Consider the following 16,968-nt stretch of genomic DNA (forward strand, 5'->3'; position numbering starts at 1 on the left):
CAGTTTGATTATCCCCCAATCTATGAGCATCTGCTTTGTTTCTATTTCCTTTCCACTACGAAAAATGTTTCTGTGGGCTATAAATATTTTGGTATACATAAACATTTCTTTCTGTCTTTGACCTTCTTGAGATATATGCTTAACACTGGGATTCTGGGTCAAAGATGCGGACATTTTATTTACTTTCTTTGAGCATTTTGGTGGCCCTTATTTGAGTCTCGAGCTAAGGCTGGCAATTGCTTTCCTCTGGCAACAAACTTAGTCTCTCCCATACTCCTTTTTTTGTTTGTTTTTCCCTTTTAAAAAAAAGTCTCTTAAACTTTAGGACTAGATCATGGCACCAAAACAAATTTGTTGAGCCCTGAGCTCACTGGGTTTTCCTAGAAAGACTCTGGAATTTCCCTCCTTCAGCCTGTTCCAAGAAGAGTTACCTGTCTGAGTGATTTATTTAAGGTAACTTAAAAGTAAAATTCTATAAGTAAGGTTCATGTTCCATGATTTTAAAGTTCTATCTATTGCTCTATAAGAGCATGTATGTTTTCCTTCTAGAGTGGGAACTTCTCAAAGTGTTGAAATTTTGTGGAGACTAATGCGGTTTCACGCCCAGCATTCCAGGCATTTAATCAATTTTTCTTTTTCTTTTTTTGAAGGTACTTATTTATTGTTATTCTCAGTATTATCATATCATCATATCTACTTGTGTTACAGGCAGCTCCCTACATGAAATACACCTTTTCTCAGGTATGGGGAAGATTGACCACATCAACTAGAGAGCAGGAGGCAATCTTGGCATCTGCTGTGTTACCAGAGTAAGGCTTAAGCTGAGAGATAAGAAACACTAATGAATTTGTCAGAATGGGGTAGCTCCTTATCTCAGCAGAGGTTTCTTCTCCTATAGCATATGAATCATAATTAGAGTTGGAAATGGAGGGCCCAAATAAGCTCTGAATGATACCCTTGGAATACAGTTTCAGAAGCATAAGCTGAGTCATGGAGGGTGGCCAATCTTTCCTTAAGTGCTAAGGCTGCTTGTACATTATTAAATTCATCACCTTCTTGGTACAGTGGCTAGCCTGCTAGACTTGAAACCAGAAAGATTTGGGTTCAAACACCACCTCAAATATTTACTAGCTGTATGTCCCTGGATAAGTCACTTAACCCCCTATGTCTCAGTTTTGTCAATTGCAAATGAGAGGTGGACTTAATGGTGTCCAGGATTCATTCCAGCTTTAAACCTATAATCCTATTAATTTTTCTTCAAAGAATTCTTCATGGATTGTGTAGTTTGCTTTCACCTAGTCACTGCCATTAGGTAAAGTCCTACACCCTTTTCAATGGCTGCTTTATAAGGCATAGAGAGGCTTCTACAGGAAATAGAACACAGTGGATAGAGTACTGTACCTGGATTCAGGGATGCTTGAGTTCAAATCTAGCTTTATTTACTTGAGAGGTTAAAAATGAAAAACTAGAAGAAAGTGTGAAATATATCATCAGATAAACAACTGAAAAGTAGAGATGAGAGATAATTAAAAAATTATTGGACAACCTGAAGTCCATGATAAGAAAAAAGAACCTCAACATCATATTTCAAAATACTATAAAGGAAAACTTCTCTGACATCTTAGATTCAGAGAGTAAAATAGAAATAAAAAGAATCCACTGATCACCTCCTGAAAAATAACCCAAAATGAAGTCCCAGGAATAATATGGCCAAATTCCAGAACTCCCAGGTCAAGAGGAAAATATTTTAAGCTGCCAGAAAGAAAGTATTCAAATGTTGTGGAGCCGCATTCAGGGTCACACAAGATTTAGCAACCTCCATGTTAAAGGAGCAGAGGACTTAGAATATGATATTCCAGAAGGCAAAGAAGATACGATTTTGACCAAGAATAACCTACCTAGCAAAACTGAGTACAATCCTTCAGAGGAAAAAAGAGATATGTAATGAAATAGAAGAGTTTCAATCTTTCCTAATGAAAAGACCAGAGCTGAAAAGAAAATTTGACATTCAAACGGAAGAATCAAGAAAAGCATAAAACAATAAACATTAAAGAGTAACCATAAGGGACTCAATAAAGTTAAACTGTTTACATTCCTACATGGGAAGATTATATATGTATTTCCTAAGAACTTTGTCATTATTGAAGCAGTAAAAAGGAACATACATAGACAGAGGGCATGAGTATGAGCAGATAACGTTGGAATGATCTCCAAAAAAATGAAGGGATGATAAAAGGGGATCAATTGGAAGAGGTAGAATGGAGAGGTACAAAGAAGAACTTTTATAATGGAGGGGATAATGGGGCATGTTGGGCAATACTTCAACCTAACTTTCATCCAAATTGGTTCAAAGAGGGAAGAATATACATGCACATTCAACTGGGTATAAAAACCTATCTTACCCAATAGGGAAATAGGAGGAGAATGGAGAGAAGAAATGGGGAGGATGATAAAAAGGAGAGCAGAATAAGAGAGACAATGGTCAGAAGCAAAACATTCTTTTAGTAGGGAAAGAATAAAAAGAGAGAATGAAAAACAGATAAAATAGGATGGAGGGAAATACACTTTAGAAATCACAACTGAATGTGAATGGCAGGAGTTCACCCATAAAATGGAAGCAGACAGCAGAATGGATTAGAAATCAGAATCCAATAACATAATATTTATAAAATCATACTTGAACAGTAAGACACAGAGATAAAATAATGGGCTGGAGCAAAGTCTGTTATGCCTCAGCTACAGTTAAAAAGGCAGGAGTAGCAATCATAATTTCAGACTAAACAAAAGCAAAAATAGATCTATCAAAAGAAATAATCAGAGAAACTACATTTTGCTTAAAGATACCATAGGTGATGAAATAACATGAAAAAAATTACAAGTTTCTCTACTAAAAACCATTCTCAAATATATATGGAATTGAATCAAATTTATAAAAGATAAGAGCCATTCTCCAATTAATAAATACTTATAGGATATAAATGGATAGTTTTGAGAAGAAAAATCAAATCTATCTATAGTCATGAAAAAATGCTCTAAATCACTATTGATAAGAGAAATGTGAATTTAAAAAAATCTGAGGTATCACATCATACCCAACAGAAATGACAAATGCTGGAAGGGATGAGAGAAAATAGGGACACTAACTCATTGTTTATAAACTGGCCTAACCATTCTAGAGAACAATTTGGAATTATCCTCCTACTTCCACAAATTATAAAACTGTAAAACCTCTTTAACTCAGCAATACCATTGCAGTATCCCCAAAGAAATCACAGGAAAAGGACCTATAAGAACATAGATAGATAGATGGATGGATAGATAGATAGATAGATAGATAGATAGATAGATAGATAGATAGATAGATAGATAGTTATATAGATAGATAATCAGTTCTTTTGGTGGTAGTGACAAAGAATTGGAAATTGAAGGGAGATTCATCGATTGAGGAATGGCTGAAAAGTTGTGGCATGTAATTGTGATGGTGTGCTATTGTGCTATATATAAGAAATGACAAGGTGGGGCAGGGTTCATAAAAAATATATGGCAAAACCGATATTAAAGTGAAGTAAAAAGAACCAGGTCACTGTATACAGTAACAGCAACATTGTAATGATGATCAACTGTGAAACAAGTGTCTACTCTGATCAATACAGTGGTTTGAGACAATTTCAAAGGAATCATGATGAAAAAATGCTAACCACCTTCAGAGAGAGAAATTATGAACTTGGAATGCAAATCAAAGTATAATTTTCTCATTGAATTTTTTTTGTTTTTTTCCAATATAACTATTGTGGAAATATATTTTGCATGATTTCATATGTATAACTGACATTCATTTGTTCTTGCTTTCACGGTGGGTGGTAGAGGGATGAGAAGGAGACATAGAATTTGAAATTCAAAATTTAAAAAGAAAACAATGTTTAAAATAATAGTTTTACAACAAAAATAATAATCCATTACTTAAAAATACAAAAAAAAAGTTTTGTGAGTCTGAGAAAGTCCTTTAATATCTTCCTGAGTCAGTTTCTTCATTTGTAAAATGGGGATAATAATGGCACCTACCTCCTCAAGGTCATTATAGGAATAAAATGAGATATTATATGTATGTTACTTTGCCAGACTTGAAGCACTTTATTAATGCTGAGTAGTAGTAATGGTGGAAACTGCAGAAGGAAAAAGAATATTGGAGTAGTAGTAGTGGTAGTGGTAGTAGTAGTAGTAGTAGTAGTAGTAGTAGTAGTAGTAGTAATAGCAGTAAGTAGTTAATAGTAGTAATAGAGGTATGACTGCTTTATAGAGTCCGAAGACATAGAAGGACCTCTACAGGCTTGAGGATAACAATAGCCCCAACCTCCAAGCTTATGAAAATAGAATGAGATATTATTTGTATAGCACTTTGTAAACCTCAAAGCATCATATAAATGCTAGTGACAATGATGATGATGGTGATGATGATGATGATGATGATGATGATAATGATGATGATGATGATGATGATTGCTTTATAGGATAATGAGGCACAAAAAGGCTTCTGCAGGAAATTCCCAAAAATTACCTTGCATTTGTTTACATATACTTTGTGTACTTCTATTTCTATATGTTTCTATCCCCAAATCATAGAATTTGAGAATTAGAAGGGATCTTGGCAGTCATCTAGTTCCACCTACGGATAAAAGGAATCTCAACGATAACAAATTCTACAAGTCATCACACAACCTCTGCTTGAATATGTCAAAAGAGGAGGAAATCATGGTCCTATCATCTACTAAATTAGCTCATTTCCCTTTTGGACAGCTCTAATTATATAGAAGACTTTTTTTTCCCACTGACATTAAATTTAAATTTGAATCTTTTCAACTTCCACTCATTGTTCCTGATTCTGCCCACTGGGGTCTAATAGAACAAGTCTAATAGAATAAGACTCTATATAATAGCCTTTTAAACACCTGAAGATGAATATCATGGTGTCCCCACTGGTGAAAGAGGGGACAAGAACTGTATGGTTTTTTTATCTTCATTCATTTTTTTTTAATGCCCAGTGTCTAAGCACCTGACATAAAGCAATGCTTATTAAATACTTATTTGATTGAAAACAAATAATTATGCAACTACCTTACTTATCTATTCTCTTCAAAGATGGTTTGCTGACAATCATAATAAGCTAAAAAGCATGATTTAGGACAGTGGTTCTCAAAGTATGGTCTCTGAACTCCTGGTAGTCCTCAAAATCTGTCCAGGATTATTTGAGGTCAAAATTATTTTCATAATAATACTAAGATATTTTTTGTCTGTTAAAATTCCCTCCCTTTCCTAACTACACTATCTGTGTGAGGCTGGATTTTTCTTATGTCTTAACCAAAACAAAATATTGTGACAAATTGAAAGCAGAAGAAGATAAGAGAAGCCAGTATCTTCTACTATGTCCCACTTTAAAGAGATTTTCATAAAGATATAAAACAACGACACTCTTCTCACTAAATTTTTGTTCTGGAAAATAGTCACTTTTCATAAAAATATGTTATGTTAACAGGGAAAGGGTTTATTATTGTTAATGGACTTGGAGTCAAGAAGACCTAAGCATATGTCATGTTTGTCTCCTGATTAAGGTCTAGCTGCTGCCTATTCAAAGAGCCTGCCTGTTGGCAACCTCACCTTTCAGATTGCTGATGGAGTGGAAGTGTTGGTGTGGAAAAAACAACTTGATTACTCGCTTCTATCTGCTAAGCTGGTCTGTTAGCTGGTGGCATTTTCCAACCATTCCAGAAGACAGGGACATTATGATAGGTTTTTGAAATCCACCTGCTGTTAAATTGACATCTCCTCTTTCAAATTTTACACACTCCCTTAGCCAGTTCTCTAAAGTGTGAGATACTGATGACAGCTGGGCTGTCTAAGATTCATTGATACCTCAGGCATTGGTGATTTTCTGAAAAAGAACAATAATGGACAGTGCCCCTAGATACAAAGACAGCAGCTGGAAGGATAAAACACACCCAGATCTTTCTGTTCCATTTTAAATGGTTTGGTTTACTGATATTAATAGCAATGAAAATTCAATCACTACAATTCAGTCCCACAAACATTAAATGCACAAAGCCCTGCATATAGATATAAAGATTTGTTTAAGAATTCCTTCCCTTCTTTCCTTCTAAATCATAGCTGAGAGAGAGAAGGAGACAGAGACAGATAGAGACAGACAGACAAATACAGATATGAATAGTTGGTGTTTTTACATTACTTTCATTTCAAACAAATCTTGCTACTCAAATCCCCCCACCTCCCAATTCCAACTCTACTGGTTAAATTTTGAATACACTACACTTCCTCTCATATTTACATATGTGAGTGAGTAGGACCGAGACCCTCAGATTGGCTCTATACAAGCCAACTTACTCTTCACAGAGAACCTATAATTTCCTATATACTTTACTTTGTTATTATTCAGTTATTTTCCAGTCCTGGCTGACTCTGTGACCCTATTTGGGTTTCCTCAGCAGAGATAGTGCAATGACTTGTGATTTTCTTCTCCAGTTCATTTTACAGATAAAGAAACTGAGGCAAACAGGGTTAAGTGACTTGCTCAGGGTCAGATGGATAGTGAATATCTGAGGCCAGATTTGAACTCAGGAAGATGAGTCTTTCTGACCCTAGGTCCAACATTCTATCCACTGTGCCACCTAGATGCCCTCATTTTTTTATTAGAGTCAGACTTTTCTGTTCTTCCATTATACAAAATTTATCGATCTTTTCATGAGATCTCTCCTGTAGTCTCAACAAACTGTTGTCAGGGTTCATTCTGACTCACGTATATTTGTTTATTTCATGGACTCCTTTGGCAGTCTGGGTCTCAGAATAATGTTTTTAAATGTATAAAATAAAGACCCAGGTTTGAATCCTATCTCAAACATTTACTGTGTGACCTTTGGCAAGTTTACAAAGGAAGCCAATTATATTGAAATATAGGTCTTAAAAATTTTTTTTTCAAAAAATTTTATGGAGTCCAAGTTGAAATCCATATAAACATTGGTGAAGTAGGCATTTGGAAACCATTTAAGAGAATAACGATCTCTGAGATGATGCTGAAAAGATTGAAAAGTCATATCTAAAGTCATAAAATAAACAACTTGCAAAAACATCATTATTTCCTTTCAATTTTTCAATATCTGAAGGAACCATTAGCCAGCACAGAAGGTGTGGAATGGATCTTCTTAGCCAGAGTGGACCTTCAGAGTATTTCAACAGCAAAACAAAACAAGACAGATCTTTTCTTCTTTTCTTCCCTTTTTCCTTTGTCAGGAATGAAACCAGCAACACAAAGTCTTCACCAGAAGGGATAAAGATGAGCATTAAGACAAATGGAGAGCTTGATAACATTTAAGATGGCAGGACAGGAATGATCTTCACTAAAAGAGTGACCTGGTAGTCAAATGATGATAAAACCCATGAATGAACTTAATAAAAAAATGCAAAGAAAGCTAGGGATAACTCCTACAGAATAATTTGGTGAATATGAGAGAGTATAAATATGTGAGCAAGACTAATGAAGTGGGAGAAATGGGACCTGTGTTCAACTCTCAGCTAAGCTACCAAGTAATTCTATGGACTTCTGACAAATCAATTCATCTTTCTGGGCTTCCATTTTCTCAATGGTATAATGAGGAAGTTGGACTAGATCAAAGATCTAACCTGGGGTCCATGAATTTTGAAATAGATATGGATGACTATTGTTAATCTGTTAGCAATATTTAATTAAGCATATATTCTTTTTAAATTTATTATTTATTTTTAACATATTTTTAAAAAAATAGAGTTCCAAATTCTTTCCCTGTAGCCCTTTCTCTACTCATTGAGAAGTCAAGCAATATAATATCAATTGTATGCGTGAAATCAGGTGAAATATATTTCCATATTAACCATGCTGCAAAAAAATTAATGAAATTAAAGCAAAAAATTATGCTACAATTTGCATTCAGAATTCATCAATTCTCTCGGGGGTATACAGCATTTTTCATCATGAGCTCATCGGAATTTCTTGGATCATTATATTGATCAGAGAAACTGTCTTTCACAGTTGATCATCATTATAATATTGATGTTACTATATATAATGTTCTCCTGGTTCTGCTCACCTCACTTTGCATCAATTCATATGTCTTCTCAGGTGTTTCTGAAACCAGTTCTTCTCATTATTTCTTATAGGAGAATAGTATTCCAAAACAATCATATACCGCAACTTGTTCAGTCATTCTTCAATAAATGGAAATCTCCTCAATTTCTAGTTCTTTGCCACCACAAAAGAGCTGCTATAGCAATTATAAGTCCTTTTTTTTTTTCTTTAGGATATAGACCCAGAAGTGGTACTGCTGGATCAAAGGGTAGATATAGTTTTATAGCCCGTTGGGCATAATTTCCAAATTGTTCTCCATAATGGTTGGACCAGTTCACAACTCCATCAATAGTGCATTTGTGTCTCTATTTCCACATCTCCTCCAACATTTATAATTTTCCTTTTTCTGTCATGTTAGCCAATCTGATAGACATGGGGTGTTACCTTGAGTTTGTTTTAATTTGCGTTTCTGTAATCAGTAGTGATTTAAAGTGTTTTATATGACTATAGATAGCTTTGATTTCTTTTGAAAACTGCCTGTTCATATCATTTGAACATTTATCAATTGGAGAATGCTCTTATTTTTATAAATTTGACTCAATTTTCTATATATTTGAGAAATTAGGTTTTTATAGAAACTTACTATAAAAAACAAATGCCTTATTTCCTGCTTTCCTTCAAAATCTTGGCTGCATTGTTTGTGCAAAACCTTTAAAATTCATGTACTCAAAATTATTACTTCTCATGATATTTCTTATCTCTTGTTTGGTCATAAACTCTTCCTTTACTCATAGATTGGAAAGGTAAAATTTCCCATATCACATCAATATCCTTATGATATCACCCTTTATGTCTAAATCATGTACTCATTTGGACTTTATCTTGGTATACAGTATGAGATGTTGATCTGTGTCTAGTATCTTCCCAACTGATTTCCAATTTCCCTAGTAATTTTTGTCAAATAATGAGTTCTTACTCCAAAAGCTTGGCTCTTTGGATTTATCAAACACTAGATTTCTAGGGTCATTTATTATTATGTATCATGTGCCTAAACTATTCCACTGATCCATCACTCTATTTCTTAGCCAATACCAGAGTTTTTTGATGATCACTGTATTGTAATATTGTATGAAATATGGTACTGATAGGCTTCCTTCCTTCACTTTTTTCCCATTGATTCCTTTGATATTCATGTCTGTTTGTTCTCAATGAATTATATATTAATTTTTGATAACTGTACTTCAATTTAATTAGTTTCCTTCACAATCCTATATATTATATTTTAGGCATTTAAAAACATTCTGAAAAATGGGTCAAATAGGTTTCAGCAGACTTCCAAATGGGTCCCCCAAATGTTAAGGGCCTCTGGAGTATGTGACCTCTAAACTTAATTCTTGTTCTAAAGTCTATGATCTTGCAATTTAAATACTATTCCAGAGAAACATCAAATTAACTGAATAATAGCCATGGTGTGACCTCGGCATTACTGGATCTGTAGTTCTTGTTCAGGGAGAATTCATAGGAGGATAATTTGTTCTCAGAATAACTATGGTCCATTGAATATTTATGTAGTCAGTTCCATGCAGAGAGATTTTGGTTCATTAAAAACAGTTTTGCCTGGACACACTGCAATTGCAAAATTCAACAGTCAATTTATGCTACTTCCCGCAAAAGAAAAGGTCAGCTTTCTTTCCATGGCAGTATATTAGGCATGTTATTGCCTAAGATTAAGCTACTGCAAGGATAATACCTTGTAAGTGAAAAGAGCTTCCAAACTTCCAAAACATTTTCATACCCATTATACCACAGATCCTTTAAACTCCAAGTATGAAAAACGAGTAGTGCTACCATTCTTACTTGAAAAATGAAGACACTGGTGCATACAGAGCCTTTGAAGTTAGGGAAATTAGGTCCCAATATTGACTTTACATGACTTAGGGCACTGGACTTGGAGTCAAGAAGACCTGGGTTGAAATTTCACCTCAGACATTAGCTGTGTAACCCTGGGTAGGTGAGCATCTCATAAAGCCCTCTAAAACTATAAATTCTAGATGAGTTGCTAATGTCTATCAGTTCCAAAGGAATGAATAAAGGAGTGAGAAAGTATTTATTAAACAGTTACTATATATTAAGTGCTAAGGATACAAATAAACAAAGTAAGACAGTCCCTGCTCTGGAGGACCTCATGCTCTGAGAAGGCATTGTAGTGTAATGAGGAGTTGTCAGATTCTAGATCTACAAGCCACAAAAGACCAGCAAAACTCTATACTCCTACCTGAACCAGATTACAACGTGATTGGAAAATGTTTAACAAAATGTTTTTAAAATACAATAAAATATAGATAATGTCAATTTGTGGTTTTCTAAGTCAACATGCAGCTATAGGGATGTTCTATTTGAGTTTGACACCATTGGGATGAGAGATAAAATCAGTCACTGAATTTGAAGACAGGAAGACCTGGGTCAAAATTGTGATGCAGACATTTACTACCATAACTGTGTGATCTTAGTTCATTTAACCTTTCCCGGGCTTCAGTTTCCTTACCTATTAAGATGAGGGGGTTGGACCAAATAGCATCTAAGGTTCCATCTGGTTCTGAATCTATGATCTAATGTTCCTCCTACCAGTATTACCTTGGGCAAATTGGGTAGCTTAACAAAAAGTTGATCCCTAAAGATCCTTACAGTTTTACATCCTCCAAGATTTGGCAGATGGCTTGGGTCCCACTCCCAGTTCAGTATCTAACCACTAACATGACTTGAGACAAATCATTTCCCTGCTTCAAGTCTCTCCTCAATCCAGTCCATCTTCCATTCAGTCTTCCTAAAGCACAGATCTGACCATGTCACCCCCTTGTTAAATAATTTTCTGTGGTTCCCTATCATCTCCAAAATCAAATACACATTCCTCTCTTTGGCATTCAGAGTCCTATAAAACTTTTTGGTCAAGCTTTTTCATTCTTTTTACATCTTTGTCCTATCACCACCACCACCCTATGTACTCTATAATCCAGTGGCACTAGCCTCCTTGCTGCTCCTCAAACCAGACCCTCCCTCTCCTGACTCCAGGCATTTTCTCTGGCTGTCTCCCAAGCCTGGAGTGCTCCACCTCTGCATATTTGCCTCCTGACTTCCCTGGCTTCCTTCAAATCCAAACTAAATTCCCATCTTCTATAAGAAGCCTTTTTTGATCTCCCTTAATGCTAATTCCTTCCCTTTATTGATTATTTCCAGCTCATCCTGTATGTAGCTTGTTTGTTCAAAATTATTTCCATGCCATCTCCTCCATTAGATTGTGAACTCCTTTGAAGCAGTGACTACTTTTGTTTTTCTTGGTATCCATACACTTAGCACAGTGCCTAGCACGTAGCAGAGGTATAACGAATCCTTACTGGCTGAATGATTTCACTTTTCTGGGTCTCAGTTTCCTCATTTATAAGAACTTACACTCTATGCTTCTATGACTTGCCGAAAATTACTCAATTAATTAGTGGCAAAGCCTTTTGGTGCTCATTCCATTAAATATTGTTGCCCATACTTGTGCATTGTTAAAACTTTGACTGAGTCTAAGTTTTACAAAACAAATCCTTTTATCAAGGGAATTTGTTCTGTGAAGTTTGGATTTGGTCAAAGGGTCACACTTGAGGACCTAGAGGGCCACATGTGACCCTGAGGCTACAGGTTTTCCATCTCTGGGCTAAATAAATCAAATGAAATGGAATACTACCATGCTACAAGAAATGTTAAGTATGATGAATAGAGAACCATGTAAAGACTTGTATGAATGGATGCAAAATGAAGATCCAGTGTGGTACAGTGTTTGGAACACTGGACTTTGAGTGAGAAATACCTGGGTTTGAATCTTACCTCAGAGGCTTACTAGCTATGTGACTCCTTGTGGCTCAGTTTCCCATTTTGTTTGTTGCTCACTTTTCCCAGACTTACTTCATGTGTGACTCTAAAAAGTTTTTGCTTATCTAAGATTTGAAAGCATTTTTTACACTTACTCTGGTTTTTTGAAGGCAATCAGAGTTAAGTGACTTGCTCAGAGTCACAGAACTGGTAATTGTCAGATTTGAACCCAGGACCTCCATACTCCAGGTCAGTGCTTTATTCACTACACTGCCTACTTGCCCCTATATGTGCTCTTTTATATGATGGTCTGACTTGAATTTTTTGGATACTCCCTGATTTAACAGACAGTTTAGTCCCCACTAAATCTGGGTCTGATCTTGGTGAGGTAAGGTCATCCAGAATGGAGGGATTACTAGAAAGAGGAGGCACCTTTCAACTTTTGAACATGTTTAAACCTCCTTGATTCAAATCTCATCCATTCTGTAAAAGAACCAGGACCCCAGTGACTGTCAAACTTTTCACATGACTTGGAATAAGGAAGTTGAAAATCTTCTTCCAACCCTCATAATGAGTCAACCATAAAGATTTTAAGAAGAGTAATCTTTTGTTAAGTAATTTTTTTAAGCAGGCATGGCTCAATTTATTTGTTTATAAAAAACATCTATGTGGTTGCCACAGCAGCTGCCTGGGTCCTCTGGACAGATACTCAAGTGTGAGTTTTCACAAGATGGTCTGTAAATTCCTGATAAGGAGACAGGTCTGGGGTTAGATAGCTGTATGTTGTGGAAATGGCATCAAAAGTAGCTTTAGTAAAATTGCCCAGAGTGGCACTACAGCCTCTCATAGAAGTATAGCAGTCATCAATTCCAGCCATTATCAGGAGCTTCTTAGGCACAGGAGCTGAGACGATGCCAGTGCCCCTAGGCACTAGCCTAGTCTAGTTATTACTAGGATATCAGATGCACCAAAACCAATCCACATTGCCCAGTGATCTTGCCAGGCACTGCGTGAGGCTTGCCAATCTTGTTCCCCCAGTAGCCATGACTCACTGGAACGATGGACAGCTTGGCCAAAATGAGAGAACCACGAATAGCTGTAGCCACTTCCTTGGAGCGCTTGACACCCAGACCAACATGGCCACTGTAGTCACTGATGGCCACAAAAGCCTTGAACCTGGTATGTTGCCCAGCTCTAGTTTGTTTCTGAACAGGCATGATCTTCAGAACTTCATCTTTCGATGAACTCCAGGAAAAAAACTTATGATCTCAGACTCCTTGATAAGAAGGGAGAAAAGGTAGATATCTTCCAAAGACATGATCTTCATGTCCTTGACTAGCCGGCCCACTCCTGTCTTTGGCCTTTCCTCCCCAGACCCCACAGCCACGGCCCTGGCCTCAACTTCGGCCCCCACTGCTGAAGCCACCGAGGAAGCCACCCCAGCCTCCAACTCCGGGGCCTTGGGGCCTCCCGTACCTCTTGCAGCATCAACGTTGTCCGCCATTTGGTGTTCACTAGAAGCAGAAGGTAAGAAAAATAATGTTACAAAGAAGAACGATTTGAATAGAACAGATCTGGAAAGGAAAGAAGATGCACATGGAATTTTCTCTCTTCCCTTTACGTTTTCTCTCTTTTCTTCAGAAGGCAGAGGATCACCATTCTCTCTCTCTCTCTCTCTCTCTCTCTCTCTCTCTCTCTCTCTCTCTCTCTCTCTCTCTCTTTTCCCTCCCTCCCTCCCTCCCTCCTTCTCTCTCTCACTCTCTGCTAATCAATCCATTAACACAGTTGGTAAGCCCCTACCATGTACCATACATTGTAGCACTGGAGATTTGAAATCTCAAATTAAATAGTCTCTGCTTTCAGGAAGCATTTATTCTATCAAAGAGGACAGTAAGTCTATAAATAAATACATGCCCAGTATATATAAAATGAAAACAAGGTATTTATGAGGGGAGATACTAGTCTGTCTGTTAGTCAGTCAGTCAATAAGCATTTGTTAAGTACCTACTATGTGCCAGGTACTGTGTGTTAAGTACTGGGAAATACAAAGGAGACAAAAGACAGTCCCTGCCCTAGAGAAGTTCATAGTCTAATAGGGGAGAGAATAAGCAATCACACATAGACAGATAGACTATATATGAGATAAATTAGAAATAATTAAAAGAGAAAATGGACTAGGTTTAAGGGGGATTGGAAAAAGCCTCCTGAAAAAGACTGAATTTTAGTTGGGACTTAAAGGAAGCCAGTAGGTGTTGATGAGGAGGGAGAACATTCCTGGCATGAGGGACAGACAGAGAAAATGCCCAGAGCCAAGAGATGGAGTGTCCTTTATGTGGAACAGAGCTGGCTAGGGATTAGGAAAGGATTTATATAGTAGGTAGTGTCTGAATTGAGCTTTGAAGGAAATGAGAGCGCTCCTTTGGGGATCACTGGCTTTCTTTTCTGGTGAACAGCACAGAACCTGGCACCAGGACAGGTAAATAAATTCCTTCCTTTTTTCACAGGAATGCTTTTGTGTTTATGTCCTCAGAGTTATTACTAAAAAATGTATCCTCAATTTGCAGAAGTCATTTGTGGTGGATTTATATGTTAGCATTGAGCTAGAAATGTACCTGAATGTGCTTGCTCGTCATCCTCATCAAATACTTCTCTTTTTCTCTCCCCATATACATAATAATATGTACACTCATTATGTATATACGCACACGTGTATATGTACATCAGATCTCCTTCTCCCTCTCCCTCCCTCCCTCCCTCCCTCCCTCCCTCTCTCTCTGTCTCTCTGTCTCTCTCTCTCTGTCTCTCTGTCTCTGTCTCTCTGTCTCTGTCTCTGTCTCTCTCTCCCTCCCTCCCTCCCTCCCTCCCTCCCTTCTCCCTCCCTCCCTCCCTCCCTCCCTCCCTCTCTCTCTGTCTCTCTGTCTCTGTCTCTCTGTCTCTGTCTCTGTCTCTCTCTCCCTCCCTCCCTCCCTCCCCCCTCCCTCCCTCCCTCCCTTCTCCCTCCCTCCCTCCCTCTCTCTCTCTCTCTCTCTCTCTCTCTCTCTCTCTCTCTCTTTCTCTCTCTCTAGTGAGATTCTATCAGCCCAGTACAACATACTCCTGACTAGTTCCTAAAATATTCTGGTAACTGTGAGAAAGGAGTTCATTAACCTCCAATCCCTTTACCAGAAAGTTTAGATAATAGTCTAGCAAAGGATCTGTGGGTGAAATTTTCAACAGTAATTATATTATTATTGGTGCCATGTGCATTGTCTAGAGCAAACTTTCATGAGTTTTATGGAGTTCCAAGGACCATTAACTATCCTTTATGATGGTTAATGATGGTCATCAATCTGACAGTCAATCAATAAGAATTCTTTTAAGTACTTACCATGGGTTTGCCTCTGTGCTAAGTGGTGGGAATCCAAAGAAAGGAAAAAATAGCTTCTGCCCTCCTGGAGCTCACATTCTACAATAAAGGAGAATATGTAAACAGTTAGATACGTAGAAGCTATCAATATATATCAAGTACATGGAAGTTTGCTACTATTGTTCAGTCTTGTCCAACTCTTCACAACCGCATTTGGAGTTTTCTTGGCAAAGATATTGGGATGGTTTGCCATTTCCTTCTCCAGTCCATTTTACAGATAAGGAAACTGAGGCAAACAGGGTTAAGGAAGTTGCCTAGGTATTTTTAAAGAGTTCAGTGGCAAGGATCATTGATTTCACTTTACCGATGTGTCAAGTTCAAATCTAAGGTCAGATCTGAACTCAAATTTTTTTGACTCCTGTTCTGGTACTCTCTCCACTATACCAGCTAGCTGCCCTAGATGGAAGGTATTACCTCCAAATAGCTTTAGAGATCTCTCTGAAAGACTAGGTTTAAATTTTTATTATTTTAAGTTTCTAGTTTCCTGAAAAGGACTCTGGACAAGAGAAATCAAGATATATGTGAAATCTTAGCTTTACCGCTCTTGCAAAAGAAGTAGAGCACTTTACACCTCTGAATCCATACATATGTGTGTATACATATGTGTGTGTACATACACACATGCATATGTAAATAACAATTTTACATACACATACATACACACATATTGATACAAGGTCAGGATGCCTTCAGTGGTTGACTGAGGGCAATAATATGGAACAATAACTTAAGAATTGCATATATACAGAGATTTGCTTATTTGTACTGACTCATGGTACTTGCAACCAACTTTATCCATAATGGATAACACATGGAGGGACAGAGTTATGAGAAAAACATATCAGTCATATGGTTCAGTCATAGAGATCAGGAATCTGAGTGAAATACCTTCTCAATGAAGTTGAGCCAAATTATTTGTCCCACTTTCCTTACAAAGTACAGAACATACTGTATGGATTAATCAAATTCTACTTCCCTATTATTTCCTACTGGGCAGCCTTGTCCATATCATAGTGAAATATCCTTCCCAAACTTGTGGTTTGTCTGAAACCAAGTTACTATTGGTACAGTGAATGGTTTGTGGGGTTTTTTTATGCTATGCTGAACAAAATGTAAATACAAGAGGGTACATTTGACCGAGCCCATGGGAAAGCAAGAACCAAAACCACACCCACCTGAGTATAAATACAAACATTATACACACATACATGTGTGTGCACGTGTATGTGTCCTTACACCAGGAACAAGTACCAGAGAAGACTTTGGGTGGGCTGTATTTTTTTTTTAATTCATTTCATGAAACTAGTTCTTTCTTATAAAGATCCCAAAGGTATTTTTAAAGAATTCAGTGACAAGGATCATTGATCTCACTTTACAAATGTGTCAGCAGAGGAAAAGAAAAGAGGTGACTCAGCTTAGCCAACCCAAGGATGGAGCCCAGAACAAAACCTATGTCTCCTGTATTAGGTTCTACACACTAGATCACTGTTTCTGGATATGTTCAAGTTGATTGCCTAAGTGGGTATTTTAAAACCCTGCTTCTGTGGAGGTTGGCTTTGGAGTCATGAAGACCTAGGCTTGAGTCACACCTTATAAACTAGCT

At 37.1% G+C, this 16,968-nt stretch overlaps 1 pseudogene; it reads right to left on the reverse strand.

Moving 5' to 3' along the window:
* Window positions 1-7,023: 7,023 nt before the first annotated feature.
* LOC140513287 (small ribosomal subunit protein uS5 pseudogene) lies at window positions 7,024-13,463 on the reverse strand (annotated as a pseudogene).
* Between the last annotated feature and the right edge of the window lie 3,505 nt (window positions 13,464-16,968).

The sequence above is a fragment of the Notamacropus eugenii genome, chromosome 7 (assembly GCF_028372415.1).
Source record: "Notamacropus eugenii isolate mMacEug1 chromosome 7, mMacEug1.pri_v2, whole genome shotgun sequence".
NCBI lineage: Eukaryota > Metazoa > Chordata > Mammalia > Diprotodontia > Macropodidae > Notamacropus > Notamacropus eugenii.